At 32.6% G+C, this 13262-nt stretch overlaps 1 pseudogene; it reads left to right on the top strand.

Moving 5' to 3' along the window:
* Positions 1-781, top strand: part of LOC109840641 — a 1303-nt pseudogene extending 522 nt beyond the window's left edge.

Genomic DNA, 13262 nt, shown 5'->3' with positions numbered 1-13262 from the left:
GGCGACAGCGCCGGGGCCAACATCACCCACGATATGGTGGTGAGAGCTGCTGAGAGTGGTTTGAAGATAGAAGGGATGATTCTCATTCACCCGTACTTCGGCAAGGAGATCGCTGATGACGATGAGGAGGAGAGGAAGAAGGCGGAGGAGTTTTGGGGGTTTTTGAGCGAGGAGGAGATTGGGAATGTAAAGCATTGTCCGATGGTTGATAAGGGGAAGGGGATGAGGGTGGAGGCTTGCCGGAGGGCGGTGGTTTGCGTGGCGGCGGAGGATTTTTTGAGGGAGAGAGGGATCGAGTATTTCGAGGCGTTGAAGGGGGTGAAAGAGCGGGGAGGGGAGCTGGAGTTCGTGGAGACGGAGGGTGAGGGGCACGTGTTTCATCTGATGAAGCCTGGGTGTGAGAAGGGGGCGGAGCTCACGGCGAAGCTTGTTGCTTTCATCAAAAAGGCTTGATAAGGATAAAGAAACTACCTCCATCTTTTCAGCTTCTTTTCGATATTGATTTGGACCAGTTGTGGGAGATGGATTTTGCTGGTCAGGAGTTATTTTTTATTTGTCTCTAGAAAAATACTCTAAGCATCCAAAATTTGAGACTAAAGGAGGGGACACTTGAGGTGTTCCCTCCCTATTACATAATAAGTTGATCATGTTAGCTCATTATACAATAGGGAGGGACATCTCACGTGTCCACTCCATTTGTCCCATATTTTTGGTCCCTTTATCAACGCTCTTTGTCTTTATACTTTCACTAATTAATAGTAGACAGACCATTAACTATTAATCATAACATTTCTAAGATTGTAATTGTTTCTACGGGTTTTCTATAGAGTGCCCATGGGCACTCTATAAGGGGCTGTTTGGTTCCCTGACTTTGAGGAAAAATGCTCTCTTGAAAACCTGTCAAAAGTGCCAAAAGTGTCACTTTTTGGCAGACTTTCACCAAAATCGCCTCTAAAAAAGAAGATTTTGACTGAAAGCCTGTCAAAAAGTGACACTTTTGGTACTTTTGGCAGGCTTTCAAGAGAGCCTTTACCTAAAAAACAGGGAACCAAACAGCCCCTAAGAGAGGAGAGAGATAGAGAGAAATGAATGAGGAGGGGATCCTAATGCAAATGAGGAGGTCCCCCTCTTCATTCATTTCTTTCTATCTCTCTCATCTCTTACAGAGTGCCCATGGACACTCTATAGAGAAACCGTTGTTTCTAATATATAACTAATGTAAGAAATTATATATTTACGTGTCTTTATTTAATATATGTTATAGCTTTCATTAATAAACTACAGTGGGGAAATTAAAAAAATGATTTTTCCTATTGGCCAACTACAAATGATTTATTGTATTGAAGAGAATCCAAATAATAATAATAATAATAATAATAATAAGTGATGCCTACTTACTTCTATGAAATAATAGCTAAAACCTTGCCTTATATTAAATTAAGAAAATGAAAGTAACTATCAAATTCCAGAAAATTTACAAGTTTGATCAAAAGTAAGAAAAAAGAAGATAGGAGTGGAATTTTATACGTATCAGTTTAAAGTATTTGTGATCACAATTTACAATCTGAGGGAAGTAGCAAGAGAAAGAGAATAGAATAGAAAAGTAGTACGACGTGTCATATCATAATAGAGCTTTGCTACATGGACCCAAAATATGGGACCAATAGAGGGGACAAGTGAGGTGTTCCCCTCCTATTGGATAATGAGTTGGCTATCATTAATGATGACCAACTCATTATCCAATAGGAGGGGGACACCTCACTTGTCCCCTCTTTTGGTCCCATATTTTGGGTCCTTGAGGAATTTTTCATCATAATATTATCCCTACCTATATTATCCCTACATAAAGGGAATACTAATTGTTTGTCCTTACTAAGATAGGAAAAAGTGAGCAAAATTATCACATTGATATATTTTATTAACTCTACTTATCACACGATGATATATTTTCTTATTTTATTGACTCTATGTATCAGGATGATATATTTTCTCACTCCAATGATGATAAAGTATATTTTGTGGACTATGGTGATAAGTAGTCCTATTTTTTGGCAAGAACCAAAATTCCAGCGAGATCAAGTTATGTCACTCATCAATCATCATACGTAGGGCTGGCAATTGGGTCAGACTAGGCAAATCCGATCTAGGAACGCCGCTTCTGAGCTGATTTGGTGCGGATCCAGGCTAACTTTGAATTCGGTTTGAGCCAAAGCCCAAGTATTCGAACAAGGAACACAACCTAACTCGGCCCATTCGATTCAGGCCGGGTTGGTCAACCCAGCTTACTACTCGTAGTTTTCTTTTCTTTTTCTCTCTTATTTTTTTTAATTTTTTTTCCAATTTAAGGCTTAAAAGATTTAGAATTCAAATTGGGTTGTTCTCCTTAGGGCTAAATTAGATTGGAGCAATTGAAGACTTCTTCAACCTCAAGCTCTCGCTCAATGTCAGTTTCTGTTGCCCTAACCAAATATAACCCTAGGAGGAAGAAGAACAACCTCAATTTCCTTATTCTTTTGAGCCCTAATTTTTTAATTAAAAAATTCCCTTTCTCCTCATATGAATGAGCCCAACAACCTGTCATATTGGGAGCCACATTGGACGCATATGACATGTCACGTGAGACATACGTCACGTGACTTTATCTTGATGGAATTTTGGCATCAGCCAAACTACATGGCTATTTATTACCGTGGCCAACAAAATATACATTTTCATTGTTGGAGTAAGAAAATATAACAACTTGATACATAAGATCAACAAAATATACCAATCTGATAAATTTGCACTCTTTGAAATTCGAAAATCATGATTTCCTTGCTAAGAAAAAACACAAATGTATTTACGTACATTTTCTCATATCTAGATGAATAGCTTAAGTGATGTAGTGTCTAATAATTAGAAATAGGGAATAGAATTGTGTGCTATAGACACGAATGAACTATTAACCTTTTGAGCCGAAGCTCCGTGTCCCAACCAACAGACCATCGGGGGGCTTGGGGGGTTCGTATAGATAAATTACTGCTCCAATTTTCCTGTTGATGTCGACATCAATGAAGAAGATTATAACGCCTCGTTTGGTACGCGGGAATGGACTCGAATGAGAATGGAATGGAAGAAGGAATGGAATGAAATTAATGTGAGAATGGAATAGTCATTATCATTCTCACGTTTGGGTGTAATTTATAAAATGAAGTGCGAATGGGCGTATTTTAAAATTGTATATTTTAGCGATTCTCATTTAAGTGTGAATCCTCATTCCCTATCATTTCATTGGGAATGCTCATTCCCACATAAAGTGGGAATTGATGAGAAGTGGGAATGGGCATTCCAACTTCAAAAAAGAGTGTGTGTTTGGTAGAAAGGAATGAAAAGTGAGAATGATCATTCCATTCCACCCCATTCCCGCGTACCAAACGAGGCCTAAGGGGCTTGAGATGAAGATGGTTTAGAATTGAGATTTGAGATTAACTCCGTTATCTTTTCTTATTTTCTATTTACCCTTTTCTAATTCCCTTTGAATAAGAAAAGGCGAGACCGTTATGAATCACCAATAGTTAGGGCTGTCTAAACAGATCGGTCCGGTCTTGCCCGAATTCCGCGTCCAGGTCAGCATAGTTTTTTTTATATTTTTTAATTTTTTTTTTGATTTTTTTTCTAAAAATTGATAAAAAATAGATTAATCTTATTTTAGAAAATAAGATTATATATATATATATATATATATATATATATAATATATATATATATATATATATTATAATATTATATATATATATATATATATATATTATATGGGAGAAGTCTTCCTAAGGTGACGCCTTAGATAATTATCTAAAGACACGGCATAAAATCACATGATTGAGCTACATTGTGGATGATCCGCTCCCGTTGATCTTGATCTACATATTCTAAAACTCAACACACCAAGTTTGGCGTTGAACTCGCTTAATCGTTTGACCCTTCATCCACTTCGTATCAATTTTTAACTGTTTGAATGAAATAGCTACTTTTCACATGGCTCGACGTAGAGTCAAACGACGAGTGGGTTCACCCCAAACTTGGTCGTGTGTTGGGGTTTTATGAATATGTAGATCAAGTTCAACGGATGCGGATCATCCACAATTTAGCTCAATCATGTAATTTTTAGACCACGTCCTTAGATGATTTATCTAAGACGTCACCTTAGGAACACTTTTCCATATATATATATATATATATATATATATATATATATATATATATATATATATATATATATATATATATATATATATATATATATATATTATATATATATAGGGCAGAAAAGTTCCTAGGTGACACCTTAGATAGTCCTCTAAGGACGCGGCCTAAATCACATGATTGCAGCTACACTAGTGATGATCCGCCTCGCATTGAACTTGATCTACATCATTCATAAAACCCCACACACCAAGTTTTGCGTGTGAATCCGTCGTCGTTTGACCCTTCATCCATTCATATCAATTTTAACGGTTTCGAATGAATAGAACTTTTCACATGGTTTGACAGAGGCTCAAACGACGCATGTGTTCACCCCCAAACTTGGTGTGTTGGGGTTTTAGAATATGTAGATCAAGTTTAACGCGAGCGGATCATTCATAATGTAGCTTAATCATGTGATTTTAAGGTCGCATCCTTAGACGATTATCTAGGCCGTCACCTTAGGAACATTTTCCCTATATATATATATATATATATATATATATATATATATATATATATATAAGTATATATATTAGAGAAGAGACGAGAGGAGAGAGAAGAGATATTAATGGGTATCCTTGTCATAGGAGGGAATTTCCTCCTTGACGCCTCTTAAAATCACATGATTGAGCGACATTATTGGATGATCCGCCTCTGTTAAACTTGATCTATATATTTCTAAAACCCCAACACACAATGTTCGGGGTGAATTCGCTCTCGTTTGACCCTTCCATCGAGCCATGCTGAAAACTTCTATTCATTCAAAACCGGTTAAAATTGATACAACGTGGATGAACGGTTCAAACGACGACGCGGCTTCACCCCAAACTTGGCTGTGTTGGGGTTTTAGAATATGTAGATCAAGTTCAACAGAGCGGATCATCCACAATGTCGCTCAATTCATGTGATTTTTAGAGGGTCATAGGAGGAAATCCCCTCCTATGACAAGGACCGATTAATCTCTATATATTATCATATATATATACTATATATATATATATATTATATATATATATATATATATATATATATATATATATATTATATATATATATATATATATTATATATATATATATATATATATATATATATATATATATATATCATACTCCCTTTAAAAGCACGAGTTCGAAAAAATCTTTCTATGGTCAATATCACCCTTCATTATTTTAAATATTTCATTTATATCTTAATATATCCTAATCCTAATTATATCATATCCTAATCCAACGTGAACAATTTGTAGCTTAACAATTTTAAAAATAATATTAATAAAATATAAAAAATATCTTTATGGTATTAGTTTGTTAAGATAAAGAAATTATACGTAGCTAACATACTATAATACATAAAGTATTACAAAAAAAAAGCTAAAAAGTTTTAAAATTGCACAAAATACCCTAAAAAGTTTAAAATTATAAAAATCATCCCGACGTCTAAAAACTTAAAATAATAAACATAAAATCAAGAAATTAATAGTAGTTCGTGAAGAATTTAAAATTTGTGAATAACACCTCAATATCTCAAACTAATACAAACAAGCAAGCACCTGAAATTAATAGTAGTTCGTGAAGAATTATAAAAAAACTCTCAAAAATTTAAATTACAAACAAGTACCTGAAATTCTAAAATTTTAAAACTTACAAACAACATAGATGAATTCAATGGATTACCATAATGCACCTGAAAATTTCAGACATTTTAAAACTTAAAACAACAAATATAAAATTAAGAAATTAATAGAAGCCTCCGAAGAATTTAAATTTTTAATAAATACCCTTAATGTCCCAAAAATTATAGAAATACCCTCAAAAGTTCAAATTATAAAAAACAACCCTAAAATTTTAAAAAATTTAAAATTTACAAACAAAAAAAAAACTCAAGAGATTACCCTCGTGCACCTAAAAATTAAAAATTTGTCGAAATTAACCTCAAAGTTACAAAAATTGTAGAAAAACTCTTTCAAAATTGTAAAAAAACTCTTGTTAAAATTTATAACTAGTACAGATTAAATCTTAAAACTATTGGTAGACCACTAAAATTTAATTTTTTTAAAAATTAATCTACAGTTTTAACAATTGCAAAAAATACCCTCAAAATTTTAGAATTGCAAGAAATATAACTTACAACTACCAAACTTAAAAGTATTTTTTTAAAAGCACTCAAAGTTTTAAAATTACAAATCACACCCTCAAAGTTCAAAACCACAAAAAAGGGCTGGAATTTTAAAACTTGGAAAAGAAAAGTATAATTGTTAGGTATTCTTTTCATCACTATAATATATATATATAAATATTATATAATATAATATATTATATATATATATATATATATATATATATATTATTACATTTAGATATATATTACATATATAGTATTATAAATATCATATTATGTATATATACTCATATATGTAGCTAATATAAATATTATATGATATATTAAATCATATATATATATGTATAATATTTACTATATTTAATAATTTTATTATTATTATATAAAATATTGATACTTATAATAAGTTATGCGTACATATACATAAATACTTATATAATATGTATATCTATTATATTATATATATAATAATATAATACTATAATATGGAGCTTTTTTTCTTACCAAGCTAATTTTTGATTTGGTAGCTGATGTGGACAATCTACAATCCATCATTCAAATACACGACCACATTACACGATGGGTTGATAAGTGCATAAGATGATCACCATTTTAAATGAAGTTGAAGATTATTACCTCAAATACAGCTAATTTGGTATATACCAGATACCATTATTTATAACTAATAAATAATATTATTATATACTATATATCAATAAATAAATACTATACTTATAAACTAATCTTATATATATATATATTCCAATTTAGGGTTTACTATCCTTTTTCAGCATCTAAAGATAGTCTAAGTTAATACTGCTAAACAAAAGCAATAAGAATTGATTAAACATATCCGTTTAAGGAATAAAAAATTTAAAAAATATTATAGCTTAAAAATTATCGTCACTATATAAATTAAAGTAACTGCATATAATTTTACTAATAAGTTGAAGCAGCAAAAACATATTAGTAACATTAATTGATAGATGTTTAAATCCATAAAAATGATAGAAGACTATAATATAATATCTTAGCATTAATTGCTTATAATTTAGAAACATTAATCTCTGATGTTAATAACATTTATAGGACAAAAGAATACAATGAATTATGTACAGAGAAACTATCAGAATGTTCAGAGATATCCTTTAAAAGAATTAAGCTATTTTCATTGCAAGTGGGAAAGTGACGGAAATAAATCTAAAATTCAGAAAACGTCCATGAATCATTTGAATTGGCATTAACATTATCTATTAAAAAGCACTAATTGAGTTACGTTGAAGAATAATTTATTAACTTTATCCCAATCAAAGAAGAATTCTCTATGGAAGATATAAGAAAAATTAGTAAGTATTCATAAATTTCATACATTATTCTTCAAGTACTAAAGAAATTAAATATTAATATTATAATCTAAGTCAAATTAGCAATAAAAATATAGGTATTTATTTAGATCTTTGTGAAAAATCACAGGGATAGAGCAAATGTAATATTATTAACGTAACAGAAACTCTTATTGGATGCACATCAGAAGAATTTATTATAAAGAAAAAAAGGTAGCTCCTAATCTTATTTAAGTAATAAAATAGAAACACAAAGAATTTCATATATATGAAATTAATATTTATTCTCATTAAAATAAAAAATATCACAAGTCTGTATTTCAAGAAGTTTGTGTTGAACATCGAAAATACATTTAACTTCTTTATGAAATTAACGACAAGATAAAAGATTAGCGAGCCCAAGAAAGATAACAACACAAAAAATACAACTCTAACCTGATGTCACAATCGATGTAGATAATGACGACACTACTCTAGAATTGCACAGGAAAATATAAAGGTGAGAAAGGATTGATCTTAGCTCAATAAAAAAATAAAACATAAAGAATAAAAGATAATATTTTCTGAATATTTTATTAAATAGTTTAATTTTTTGAGTGAATTTAGGATTCTTTAGAAGGGAGTTTCATGAGCTTTTTTCAGTACTTTTATATGCTTATGTGGATGCTTTTATCATATAAACGTATACTAGAGTTAGCATTAATCTTTAATTTATTATTTTTTATAAAGTCTATCAATGATTAGGAGCAAATTTCATATTCTTTTTTGTATCGTTTTAGCATACTTTTAACTAATCATTTTGTCTTATTGGTTTTAAATATTCACCTTCCTTGTATAACATTGTTTCAATATTTTTCACTTTTACAACACTTTACTTTCTCAAGTAAAGCTTGGTTTCATGTCAGTCAAAATAATATGAAAATTTAAATTAACTTCAAATTATATTTGTTTTCTATTAATTGAAATATCAACATAAAAATTTAAATTGGGTGTAGCCCATTTAAATAAATATTAATGAAAATAAATAATCACAATATTAAAGTTTGGAGATAAAAGTGAGCACAAACAATTAAAGTGGAACTAAGGTTTAGTTAGAAAATAAGCCAAAAATACTTAATCATGATATTTAACCATGTACATTGCACGTGTATAAAACCTAGTATATATAGAAATATGGGTATGCTTGGTACCAAGCATGAGTTTTTATGCTTGGTAGTGAGGTGTCCATTCTCATCCACTCATTCAAATGGTGGACCACATTCACATGGGTTGGGGAATGGATGAGAATGAGACACCTCATCACCAAGCACACAATTTATGCTTAGTACCAAACATACTCATTTTTCTCATATATATATATATATATATATATATATATATATAGTATATGAGAAAATGAGTATGTTTGGTACGGCGAAACCACAAAAAATGGGTGGGCTTAGTAGTGAGGGGTGTGCACATTGTCGGCTTTCCAAGCTGCATTAAATTGGGGGCTGGCACACTGCACATGTGTTGGGGGGAGTTATTGAGAATGACAATGGAGTGGATTGAGAATGAGCAGGGCCTTACTAGCGGAAGGCTATCATATTTATGGGGGCTGTAGTACGGCGAAGGCAACCGTATTTTCTCATATAATATTATATAGTATATATATTATATATTATATAGTATAGTAGTATAGTATATGATAGTATATAGGAGAGAGATAGAGAGAGAGAGAGAGAGAGAAAGCTTATGTGAAGCTTAAGTTGACATCCCACGGCAAAGCTTCTTAACCATTAGATATTTTCCTTAGGGGATCATTGGCATGATATGAAGTGACTTTTGTATAATATATATAGTGGATGTGGGGATATAAAGTTTGGTGGAGCACAAGGGGCTATTGTCAACTTAAGTTGACTATAAGTTCTCCTATATATATGTATTAATAGGTATATATATATATATTAATATATAGTATAGTATATATATAGAAAATATATAGTAGTATATATATATTATAGGTATATATATATATATATAGCAAGTATCATATATTTTGGCTATATAATATAATAGGTATATTATGAAATATGGGGTATGCTTGGGTAGGCCAGCATAAAATTTTGGTTTGAATAATGCATGTGTCAAGGCATCCATCATTGTCCAGCTCACCTACCCATATGAAATTTAGTTGCCCGGCGGACATTTGAATGAGTGGAAGGGGATTTGAAGCCAGCCGATCACTATCAACAGTGACCGGCAGGACTTTTTGTGCTTAGGTTATGCAGGCATGACCCTATATTTCTCATTATATATAATATAATATATATATAGTAGTATATATACTATAAGGTATTAGTATATATATATATACTATATATAGTATATATATATACTGGAAGAAAAATAGAAAAACTTGGTAGCCAAGTTGGCTTACTGGGCTTAAGGTTTGCTGACCGAGAGCAACTTGGTAGTGATGTGGGCCGTTAATCTTGTCCCTGACATGCTCCACTATGGAGTTCGGGTGAAGGGGGGTTTTGAGGGGCCTAATATCTTTTGAGGTGTGATGTAGGGGCAAAAATTAGGTTCAACAATCACTACCAGTTGTTTTAAACAACTTGGTGCCGCCGAATGCTTCTCGCGCATCCTGCTCTCTCTCATCTGCTGGCTATATGATATATATATTATATATATACGGTATTATGCTACTCGCTTTAAAAAGCAACGAGTTTCGAAAATAGGCTGTTTTTAGACAAATATTATCGCGCTTTATGGTTTGAACTATCCTAGTCTATAATGCAACATTCTAATTTTTGGAATTTAATTTAATGACAATTTTCGTGAGAAAAATTGCTTATTCTGCGTGGAACGCTAAATCAAAGCGGCTGTAGGGTAATCTGTTATTTTCATGATAGGAATAGAGTAATTAGCACATATTATTCCGTAACAGATTTGATATTATGGCATAATAACAGAACATTTATGCCGTAATCTGTTCCTTTAAATACCGTAAGTAAAAGATTATTTAAATCCGCAACTAATAAGGCAGTGAAATTATCATAATAAGCAGAACTTTGATCAATAATTGAATTTTGAAGCATGTTATCATGTGTTAAATTTAATGAGGCGGGCATATATTCAAGTGTTTTCATATGGCGGCGCATGGACTCTTTATCTGTTCTTTATAATCCGTGAATCTGTTATTTCCAATGAGAATTGCTTATTCTTAATGGCATAATTTGAATCGGTAGTAGAAAAAGTTATACTGTAGCCCATAATAACTGCAATTATTGCTCGTTAAAGCATGAAAGTAAGCAGTGGGCGTGAACGTATCATAAGCTATCAGAACTATGATAACAAAATCAAAACTATGTTAATATCGGAACTATGCAGAACTATTTTATCATAAGCAGTTAATCGCCGAAGATTTATGCCGGAACTATGTTATTGATCATTTTTGAATATCGATAACAATCCGCACGAATTGATTAAATATTCTAATTATGATGCAAGATCCTAATACAAAGCTCTAATTATAACTATTATGCGCTATCGCAATGCAATAACCAACATGCGCATATATAATAGACCAAGGAATTACACAATTTTCATAGTAACTCTCCATCTCCTTCAATACATGTATGTTTTTTTAATATTTTTATGATTATTCTTTAATAAAATATTGTGTATTTAACTTAATGGTGATATTTTGTTTTAGGCTGGCTGTCAATTAATTTTTATGGAAATTGATTTTTTTTTATTCAAAATTCTTACAATTTTCATGCAGGAATTTAGAGGAATAAAGATTTGATTGTTGCCCAGGTTCGTGGCACATATATCAGGGTAAATCTTCATGGTTTGATATTATTTTTTAATTTAGATTTATTCTAATTATATTTATTTCTTCTTCTTCTTCTTTTGCTTTGCATGGCTTTTATATTACTTTATGTTTTTGGCAATAGATTTATTTGTTTGAGGTGGGCATAGTGCATAGCGACAATTAGATTATGGGCTATGATTTAAAACAAGCAAATATTGTAGATGCGAATTAAGAATATTAAAATTCGCTTATACTAGTTAAATAAAAAACTAGATTACTATAGCCTTATATAGGCATTAAATTGCCGTTATCAGTAAGCGCTTTTTTTGGAATGAAAGTCCAGCTGTTCAGATTTGAGTGATGCGCCCCATGTTTCCACTCAGCTTCGGTATATTCGTGTACAGGGATGAACGTTTATCCTAGCATTCTTGGTAGAATCCCTGAATGAAAAAACAGGCAAATGGCTTTTTGTTAAGCACGGGAGCAAAAGCCTAAACACCATTCACTCGAAAAATAATAGCATATAGACTGTCTAAAACTTTGGAAGCTTGAGGCTGGTGAGTCTGGTGTCTTATTTCTGGACGGAGAAAGAATACAATTATTGGGCCGAGCTGGGTAGCACATGAAACGTATTTGTGCCTTTTGAAGAGAAGCGCAAATGTGCGAGGGACTCTATAAATTTTATGATCCTTTTCCGATGAGCATTGACATAGTCTAACTAACCGAAAGAATAAGGAATTTGAAACCGTGGCACGTTGGCGCCGCATAGGGATATAAGCCGCCGCATTGCTTAGGGCGCAACTTCAGCTGCTTGAGGGGCAGACGCACAAGTTTTGTGCATAAACTGTATAAATAAAAAAAGAGAACAAAAGCGCGAGACGGATGTGCATAAAAGTTATATCTATAATATTGAAAACTCAAAGACATGAAAATGAACATCTAGTGGGCCTGACAAATTTATCCAAAGTATTAATCTCTTAAGGCTAATTGTGGCAGGGTCTGAGTCTCATGCATAATAAAAGTTTTAGAAAAGGTGTAAAAATAAGGCTGGGTAAATTCCAGTTTATAACTAGCTTTGTATAATTCTCTTAAAAGAAACATGTATTTTGAATGAAAATTACTTGCATGCGATGCATTAGAAGTCGCCAATGACTCGCGCGGGAATTCACGCAGCCTGGGCGATGCTGCCGTGCAAGTTTGAGGCAAGTATTTTAATTGGGAGAATGTGGTCATTTTCATCCTCTAAGCCAGTGAGAGGTGCTTGTCTTTGTCTAGTTCGAGATTATAACTAATTTCAACTGAGTTTTGGCGGTGATATGAAACTTTAAAATGTTGGAATATAAGTTTCAGAAAGCATATATGTCTGCGAAAGAAGTATATGAAACCCATGGAAGGTTATGCATGAGCATATTTTTACTGCCTCAAAAGGAATAATATGCATGGGCATTGTTGTGAATGGCGCGCAAAGTTTGCTATCGCAACGAAGCGGGGCTCCGTCCGTCGATTTGAGCGGCGAGCCCGCGGAGGCCGGGGCGCGGGCAACGCGCACTGGCAGGGCCGGAAGAGTGTCAGGGCCCCACGCGGGATGCAGGATGACGGATCCGACAGGCAGGCTACGTGGCCCCGCCGCCGCCCCCCCGGCCGAAACATCAGAGCTACAGAGCTTAAACGCAACCAGAAGTAACTGCTATAAATCAATGCTAAGAAGTTTTCATATTTATTTTCTTGAAATATGTTGCTTTAAAGTTTCAGATGAGTGGAACTTGAAAGGAT

The sequence above is a fragment of the Asparagus officinalis genome, chromosome 5 (assembly GCF_001876935.1).
Source record: "Asparagus officinalis chromosome 5, Aspof.V1, whole genome shotgun sequence".
In the NCBI taxonomy this organism is placed as follows: Eukaryota; Viridiplantae; Streptophyta; class Magnoliopsida; order Asparagales; family Asparagaceae; genus Asparagus; species Asparagus officinalis.
Note: the sequence above shows the minus strand (reverse complement) of the source record. Positions and strands in the feature narration are given on the sequence as shown.